The sequence below is a fragment of the Lonchura striata genome, chromosome 17 (genome assembly GCF_046129695.1).
Source record: "Lonchura striata isolate bLonStr1 chromosome 17, bLonStr1.mat, whole genome shotgun sequence".
Lineage (NCBI taxonomy): Eukaryota > Metazoa > Chordata > Aves > Passeriformes > Estrildidae > Lonchura > Lonchura striata.
In genome coordinates this window covers 6,233,523-6,242,622 of record NC_134619.1, presented here as the reverse complement: position 1 = coordinate 6,242,622, position 9,100 = coordinate 6,233,523, and positions in this window count along the sequence as shown.

The window sequence follows — 9,100 nt, the reverse complement described above, 5'->3', positions numbered from 1 at the left end:
ATACATTCGTGTTTTGCTTCTGTGAATAGAGGACTAAACAATGGCAAATATCCCTCAGTGAAGCACTTTCATGACTTCCAAAGCACGTTTACTTGCAGGAGGAAAAAATAACAAACCCCAGCAATAAAAAGATTTGTGGGTTGTGTGGGTTGTCAAATCTAGAAAGTTTTCCGCACTTATAAAACCAGCAAATTCCAGAGGAGAACAGGCCATGATGAGATGGGGGTTTGGCTTTCTCAGCTTGTTTCCCCCTGGAATTCTGCAGCAGAGTCACTGGCAGAGGCTGAACGCTGATGCTTGGGGAAGGGCTGAGGTTCAGGGCTGCCAGGTCTTGGGGTTACACTGCAGGGCTTGTGATGTCTCACCAACAGCCTCAGACACTGAAGGGAAATACGTATTTAACCACCTCTGGGTTTTTTTCCCTTCTTATAGCCATAAAAAAATCTCAGTCAGGAAATGAAGTGTATGGTCTCTGTAGTATTGGGGTAGTAAGGATTACAAAGAACCTCATACACACGTTTAATCCTATGATTTTAAAGAAAAACTTCTTCTCTTTGGGCTATGACTCATGTTTGTGGGAGCTTTTTTATGTTAAGTGATCAGCACTTTCTTCCCTGAACAAAGCAAGGCTCTGCTCAATGATTTGAGTGTTCATTAAGGACTGAGATGAGAAATCTCTCTCCATCAGAAAAGAGATGCCTCACAGGAGCCTCTTCTGCTGCAGGTGTTTGAATACATGCAGCAAAATGGCTCTTCAGCCCTGCAGCACAGCCTTTGTATTTGCTATTATAGTTGATTGATTTTTCACTCTGTGCTGTGTGGAGCTGTCTGCCTGATTTCCATTTACAATCTCCAGTGCTCAAGGAATTTATGGGTTACAGGACATATGCTGTATGTTATATGATATATATCCTCAGCCATAGGATCAAACTCAACTGCTGCCACACAGGAACAGCTCTTGATCCACCAAAATTTTCATCCCACAAAATGGAAATAATCAATGATTTTAGTGTTGTCCTGCTCCAAGAACCTGGATTGATTCCTCTGCCAGGCACAGGATCATGACTAAGAATATTTGAGGATTGCAAATATTCTATTATAAGCGCTTTCTGGATAGGCAGAGGGAATAATTTTTCCATGCCCATCCTTTCTTTCTTTACATGAATTTAACTTCTTTCTGCAACCCACAAATTAGTCAGCTCCTCTCTGACTGCAGTAAAATGCTTTCATCGGGTTTGCTAGAAAATAATGTTACCACCAGCCTTGCTCTAATAGGGGGTTTTGTTATTTTCTGCTCATTTATCCACTCCTGTTTTTGTGTAAAATAGTCTGGGGAGACCAGACTGTTTCAAAATTAAAATTAAATTTTAAAATTTTAATTAATTACCAAAGTTAATTTAAAACTAATACGTTTTTAATATCTCTCCTATGCCATAATGGCAAAATTTGAAAGAACAAATAACTTTTACTCCTGATGGTGTGGATAGACCAGAGGACTTCAAAGAAAGTAAGTCAAGACACACTGTGGTTTGGGAGATGGGTTACAAAATTAAATATCCCAGTGTCCATGTCTCCAAACTTCTATCCCCAGGTCATTCTCTAAGGTTTGGTAGCATTTCCTTCCTCACAGGTGAAAGGAGGTGGTTGATCTTGTTCTCTGGGTTTACCTTGGGTGTGGGCAATCCCATGTGAGAGTTTCAAACCTGTGGAGCAGGAGATTGCTCAGGCCAAGAGTTGTGTTCCCCATGGGAAGGAGCCATTCGACTTCTCAACCCAGAGGCCAGAGCTGGGAATGGATTTTTATTCCTCCAAGTTCCATTCAGAACTGAATGTGTGATCTGAAACCCATTTCCAGTTGGAAACATGTTACAGGAGATTAAAATAAGAATAATTCATCCCCTCAGAGAATAAATTTTATATGTATTGCTCAGTGTATTAAATGTCTTCTTCCTGTTGAACAGTGAAGTAAAAATTACATGACTGTTTCCATTTGCCAAGAGCATTTTCAGCCTGAGCCAGCCCAAAGGCACAACTTGGTATTTTCAAGTGTCAATCAAAGATGCTTTTCCTTCAGCTGGTGCAGGGTCCAACAATGGGCCATATGGGACACCAGTCTGTGCCAAAAGGAGAAGAATAGAATCAGGAATAAAATATGTCAAAGGATCTTCATGTTAATTCCAAGCTCTACAGTCATCATGATGGGAGTTGCTGTAGCCATGCCAGCCCAATCATCTTGCTTGGCAAAATTAGAAGCAGTCCAGGTATAAATATCCCTGAACTTTTGGATGTTTAGAGTGGCAGGATGAGGCCTAAAGACATAATGATAAATTGTTTTTGTAGAAAAGTGCAAAAAATAACTGAGTTCCTGAATAGCATGAGACTGCTGTGGTTTTCTGACAATACTTTGGTGGGTATGGTCCAGATTCCAAAGATATCCAGGCACTTGAAATCAAGTGTTTGTGCTCCTCTACCCTGCCTGAGCAGTGAGTAGTGCTGTAAATAACTGCTGAGCAAAAACAAGCCTTGTACATGGATCTGAAGGAAAGGCCAGTGTGTTGTTAGCACGCAGGACAAGAAGCTGTAATTTTAGATGAAGACACTATATTTTTGGGGAAATCAGTGGGAAATGGATGCCTTTTGGAAAAACTTCCTCCTTAATCAACAACACTCTTGTGATCCAGAAAACTGTGGGAGTAACAGATGGCTGGTGTTTCTTTTTGCGTGGGCCAGTCAGCAGGAAAATAATAGAAACCCGTGTGTTAATGAGCAGAGAGAAGGTGGGAGCCTGAAGGTACCAGAAACGTGGGAAGAGGATGCAGACAAATCAGGCTCTGCCTTCCTGGTTATCCAAAAGCTTTCTCTTCTGTTGCAGATGAGAAAGCTTTTGGATAACCAAAAAGGGGAAGCTGAAAAGGATCTTGGGCCCTAATCCAGACTAAGGACATTTTTTCTGGAACTCTTGGATTGTCCCCTCTCCACTTCCCCAGGTTCACACTAAGGAGAGGCAGCACTCCCAGCATGTACCAATATGGGGAGTGTGGCCACAGCTGCTCTGAAGCCATAAAAGATGATGCTCTGAATCCTCTTTATTATATTTTTTAACTTTGAACATAGACTTTATAGTAGGTATGAAAGGTATCTCAACTGGCTTGATCACAGCTAAACTACCAGGCAGGATGGTAGCATCTCAGCAAATTTCAGTTCCAAAAATTCTCTAAGAAACACCACCTTTCCTTTCCTGCTTGTGCAACACTTCTGAAGATTCACATCCTAAGACCATCTGTGAGCTATATATGAATGAATCCAGTAAATAAAGAAACTGGTGGAAAAATGAAAAAGCTGGGAAAGAGCTGCCACTACAACATCTACTGCAGGAAGCTTTTGGACAGTGCTTAAAGAAGTCTAAACACGAGGGTTTTTTCATCCCAGCTCTTTCTAAATTAAGAAAGAAAACAAATGCTGTTGAACTCTGGAAATCAGAAATCAGAGTTTCAGGGTTGCTTCCAAAGCTGTGGGAAAGCTGCCCTTATTTGCCACACAAGCAAGGCAGGACCCTGGTGCCAATGAGTGTGAGCCAGTTACTACTCAACTATAATTGAGATTTAAGAGCTATCATTTCCTATTGGTTAACCAAGGAAATATTTATGGCCAAAGCTTTGTGCCAAGCACAATATTTATGACCAAGTTTTTACCACTGGCTGCATTTTTTAATGCTGAATTTTGCACAGGGGACACAGATCACATTCACACTGATGTGGGCATGAAAATGAAGGCTGAAGTCATCAAGACAGAGCCTGGAGTAGCATCTATCTCTAGCAAAGCTCATCTCTGTCTTCACAGCAGCTTGGTGAGGGCACTTGTATTTCAGGCTCAGATCACTCTCCTCTCCATGCCTGGCTAAAATATCCTCTGGTCAGGGGGCAGAGCCTGGCATGGGAGCTGTTCTAGGTCATGTTGGTGCAGTGGCATCAAGAGCTTCGAGTCAGGGACCTCCTGAGCTCCACTGATGCAAACGGGGGGGCTGGAGAAGCTCCAGCTCCTGCTCCCCAGATGGGTGGGCAGGTCCTGCACCTGCCCTTCACAGCCTGGGCTGTTCTGCAGGTTTATGACACTTCCCATCACCAGGCCAGGAGCTCAGGGGAGGGTGTAACTTGCTCAGTCACTTCATCTAGCTAATTAGCCTGTTCTCATGAGCCTGGCTTTGCCTGTAGCCTGCAGCACCCCCAGACAGGTTTGCCCTGGCTGGGAAGGTGTGATCTGTTGCTGGAGCTGACTGGGGAGAGGAAAGGATTTGTCAGTCACTCAGCTCCAGATTTCTACAGTGAGTAAATTTGGCAGTGTTTGCCCTCTGGTGAGGAAGGACAAGAGCCTAATTTAGATCCACAAAGCTGAGCAGTGAAACCAAAGCTATCCTTGGAGAACAAACTTGTCTGGAGAAACATGCTTCTGTTCTCTAATTTAAAAATCCATTTTTGTGGATCTTAAGAGAAGTGAAAGCTGTCTCCTTGCTCTTTATGGGCTCTTTACAATGGAGTCTGGCATTTACAAATAAGATGTAGAGGTTCATCTGATCTGTAACATGAGCCCTTTAATAGTTGTAGAGCTGAAAGTCTTAATGAGGCCATGACTTTCTGCTTTGCTTCATTTCCTCTTTCAATGCTTGGCTCACTTTGTTTGTTGCTTTGTTTAAGCACAGCCAGAACCACAAATCCTCCTGTTGCTTCATTAATAAGGAGCCTTATTCAGAAATTCCCAGGATATGCCTGAGTGAGCAACAGGAAGAAGAGAAATCCAGAGAGGAAGAAATGTGTGGATTATTGTGTTTTCTTGGCATGATGAGTCATTGGTCAGACAAAAAGAGAATCAATGTGCTGCTGTGGAGGACAGAGGTGGGAACAAGTCTGGAGATAGAAGGATTGAGAGAATTCCCCCTGCTCTCCATCAGCACAGGCTGTTCAAAGGTAAATACAGCTGGATTCTCCCCAGAGCTTCGTTATGGAGTTAATCCTGCAAAGTTCTGAGCTCCCTTAGCTCCCAGCCTGGCTGTGTGTGAGAATTCCAAGGCAACACAAAAGATTAATGCATGAGGGCTCTTGTGCTGGGATTCAAACCCTAAGGAGCACACAGAGAGGAGGGGGAGATGCTGCACTGGCCCCACTGCCCTGCCGGGGGGGTGCAGGTCTGTGCTCCAGCCCCACTGAGCATCTCCTCATGGATGGGCTGCACTGGCTCGGCACTGTGGGGTCTTGGAGTGGCTGTCTAGAACAGAGGCTAGACAAGATTAGAGAGCAAAAGCAGGTTTTTATTGAAGGCCTTCAATAGGTACACCTTGGGCAGCCAAAAGCCTCCCAGAGGGGCTACACCCAATGGACAGTGGTCCACGAGTTTTTCACACAATTATAAGTTTGAGCCATTTCCATATCAGGGGTTAATCCTCCAATTACAGCTTCAGGTAATGAAGTTATATACCCCCAGTTTCCTCCTCTCCCAACTTACATTTTGTTTATACTTTTCAGAACCTGAAACAGTAGGGTGTCCTTGAGTTTCAGGCCCAGACAGGAATTGTTTCACCTGAATAAAATGGGAAGGCAGTAACTATCAGGCTGTGCAGCTTTAGAGTTATTCCCTGAAAAATATAAAAGCTAGAATCCTAAGGCATCACCCTGACTGGACAATGTGTGCCTGTGGTGTCCCAAGTACCCAGGGCTGGCTGCCAGGTGGGTGCTCATTGCTCTGGAGGGGACTCTCGTGGGAAGTGCAGCTTTGGAGCATCTCAGACGTGTTGGCACACCTGGGTTCTCACTGGGGTGAGGTTTAGCAAAGCCCTGGCACTGCCTTTCTCTGCAGGTTAGTGCCACATGGGTGCTCCAGGTAATAATAAGAGAATATGGTAGAATTCTGTGACTGAAACAAATCCACTCCATAGCAAACTTCCAAGAAGATGAGAAGCCTTGGAAAATCCTGGGCTCCAAAATTACATCTACTGCCTTAGAAATAATCATTCCTACATTCACAGCCAGCATCCCTCCCCTCTGTGTGCTCATTAGGATTTGAATCCTTTTACATTCCAACAGTGTTGTTTTACTGCTGTTCTCAATCCCATGCAGGTGTCTCAGCTCCCCTGCATGGCCAGAAGTCTCTTACACAGTAGAAAAACCTTTGATTTAGTTGAAAATGTCTTTCAAAGCAATCTTTGACTTCAGAAACAAACAGAAATGAATATGAATCAATCAGAGTGACTCTTGAGAGGCCAGCAGTACCTCGCAGGTTTCCCCAGAGGCAGGTGGAGCCTGCTCTGCTCAGAAACAACCCTGCAAGTCCCTCTGCTCTGCTCATTGCAGGGCACATGTCACTGAAAGGACAGCTCTCCCCTTTCACTGCTGGTTCTCTTCCTTCTGCTGGTGCTCCACCTGGAGCCTCTGTTGATGACAAAGCAGTAAGGAACAGGAGAGGGAAATCTTTTTCACAGGAATGAAGAGACAAGGAAAAAAAATCCCCTTTGAATGCAAAGCTGGTGTTTCTCAAGCATTCCATTAACCTGCGCTGTCCCTCGTGCCAAGCTCAAATGGGCAACGGGTAAGGAGATATTATCATTATAATGTCTCACTCTGGTAGATGTAAACATCCCAGTGACATTTTACAAAATAAACAGAGGTCAAGGGCTTGCCCTGGAGAGCTGGCTGTGACATCCAAGACAAGATCATGGAGAGAGAGCAAATTCAAGGGAAATGTGCAGTCCTGGATTCTCTGGTGGTGCAGCAGCTTCTGCCTCCTCGAGCTGAGTTTTTCAGTATTGAATGAGGCAGGAGAGGGGGCTTAGGCACAGTTTATGTGCAGGCACCCCCCTCTCAGGGACCTTCAATCCACTTCTGCCAATGACTTCTATAGAATAAAAAAATATTTGAGAAAGGTTTAAAGCAGACAAGAGATTTACGGGAGTGCAGAATGCAAGAAGGCACAATCAAGACTTACCAGATCCTTGCAAAATCACGGAATTCCACTAAATGGCTTAAAACTGATCTTGTTACTGGCTTGCCCTTTTTCCAAGGACAAGTCTGAGATTTCACTGGAAATCTTAGGGAAACACTGCCTTGTTTCTGTTTTGCTCAGTCTAGAATCTTCAATGGCTGGGATGTTTGAATCAGCTTTTGTGAACATCTGGATCACCCAAATTATCCACATCTTTTTTGGACAAAGGAAGAAAATAATAATGAGGAGACTCAGAGCTGGGTCCCTGGAAATCAAGCTGGAGTTGCAGCTTTCTGCCACAATAAAAAAAATAATTAAAACCTTTAAATGGCGTCTTTTGTTCCAGTCAGAGTCCCTTGCACATGTACCAGTGGAAGTCATCGCCTTCCAAATTCACATAGGAGCTGATGGAAATTTTGTTATGGCCCAATGATGCAGAAAGAAACTGGCAGTGAGATTTAACAAGGTCACTTCAAGGCACAGAAACCACTGTAAAATATGCTCATTCCACACATGGCCAGCGAGGTGAGGGATAAACGTTTCACTCATAGGAAATAGTGATTTACGATTAATTTCCAAAAGAAGGAAATCCTTTTCAAATCAAAATAATTTATAGGGTTAATCTAACAGCAGTGCTCACTTGCCAGCATGGAAAGCCAGGCAAGGTGAAGATGGATGGGGTTTGTCCATGGGATTTGAATCAGCTCTGCACAGGAGGGCCTGTAGTCAAGGATACCTGTATTATTTATGGCCAAGGTTTTCAGAAGGGAATAGTTGATCTTGCATCCCTTGGGTTTGGCTGCTCGGGGTGTGACCTGTGCACAGCACCAGCCTCACTGAAAAATGGCCTTTAGAAATCTATTCCCCACTATTTGTTGTGTTTGGTGCTCACGGCTGGCTGTAGATGGACAGAAACCCAGGATTCCCTCATTTAATGCTGCTGGGTCAGAACTGAGCAAGGCTGGACATAACAAGGGGTACAAGAACCTGCAGACTTCAGATTCCACAGAGAAAAGTCGTTTAAAGAAATGCTAGGAGTTTTTTTAGCAGTTGTTTTTGGGAAAGTGCCTGCAGTAGGAGACAGGATGATGCTGTTTTAACCCTGGTGAGGAGTGATTGCCCCTCTGCTCCCCTCTTGCTGGAGGTGCTCAGAGCTGCACAGGACCTGCCTCTCAGGATGTGTCCCACGCTTCAGCTCCCAGTTAATTTGATCTCACATCTGCTGCTCATTAAATTAATGCTGTATGGTTCCCTGGAATGAGCACTACAGATTTTTATACCATGTCACTGGTGCTCAGGTGCTGCAGTGAGGGTCAGGACTCCGAAAGCAAAGCAGGAAATTGTACAGGAATCCATAAGGTGAGAAAATAGGGTGTGATTTGTCACGGGAAATGCTGATAATTGTTGAGGAAGAGATAAGAAAACAAGACAAGTTGAGTTTGGTACTACAGTGATATTATTTATAATCTCACTACAGACCTATTTTCTCTTGTGACTTTAATCCTCCCCATTTGCAGTGAGCAATCTATTATATTGGAAGATATTTGAGATGCTTTGGAAGTAGGAAAAGTATTATACATAAAATATGTGCCTAATATTATTAGAACAGACTCTGATTAATTTTGCAGCTGGCAACATTGCCCTTGCCTGAAAATTAAATCCATTTGCTATCCGTGTGGAAGTAATTGTGTTAATATCAAAGCTAGTTTTGAAATGAAATGGGGAGAGTTCCACTCCATGTCTCCCATGCAAGGAATCAGGGATATGAGATGAAGGGCTGGAGTAATAGTTTCTTGCTAACATAAGGAGTCATCCTTTCCTCCACCAAATTTGAAAGACTTTAGTAGAATTTTTTTTGTGATGTATTTAAGGTACATTCAAATATAGATAAATCCAAGTGACCTTGTCTCAGTCTCCCCCCTGGTTTGCAATATTGCCCGTGGGAAGACAATAATATTTGTATTTGTACTACATATTTGCACAGCAGAGCCCTGTTCTCCTGGGCAGGTTCATCACCCCAGTAATTATTGACAGCAAAGATACGTGCCCACGCCAGAAATATCTCAGTCTAATTACACTGGAGTGATTTTGAAAAGCATTTGGACGAGATTAAAGAGACAGCTTTCGTTAA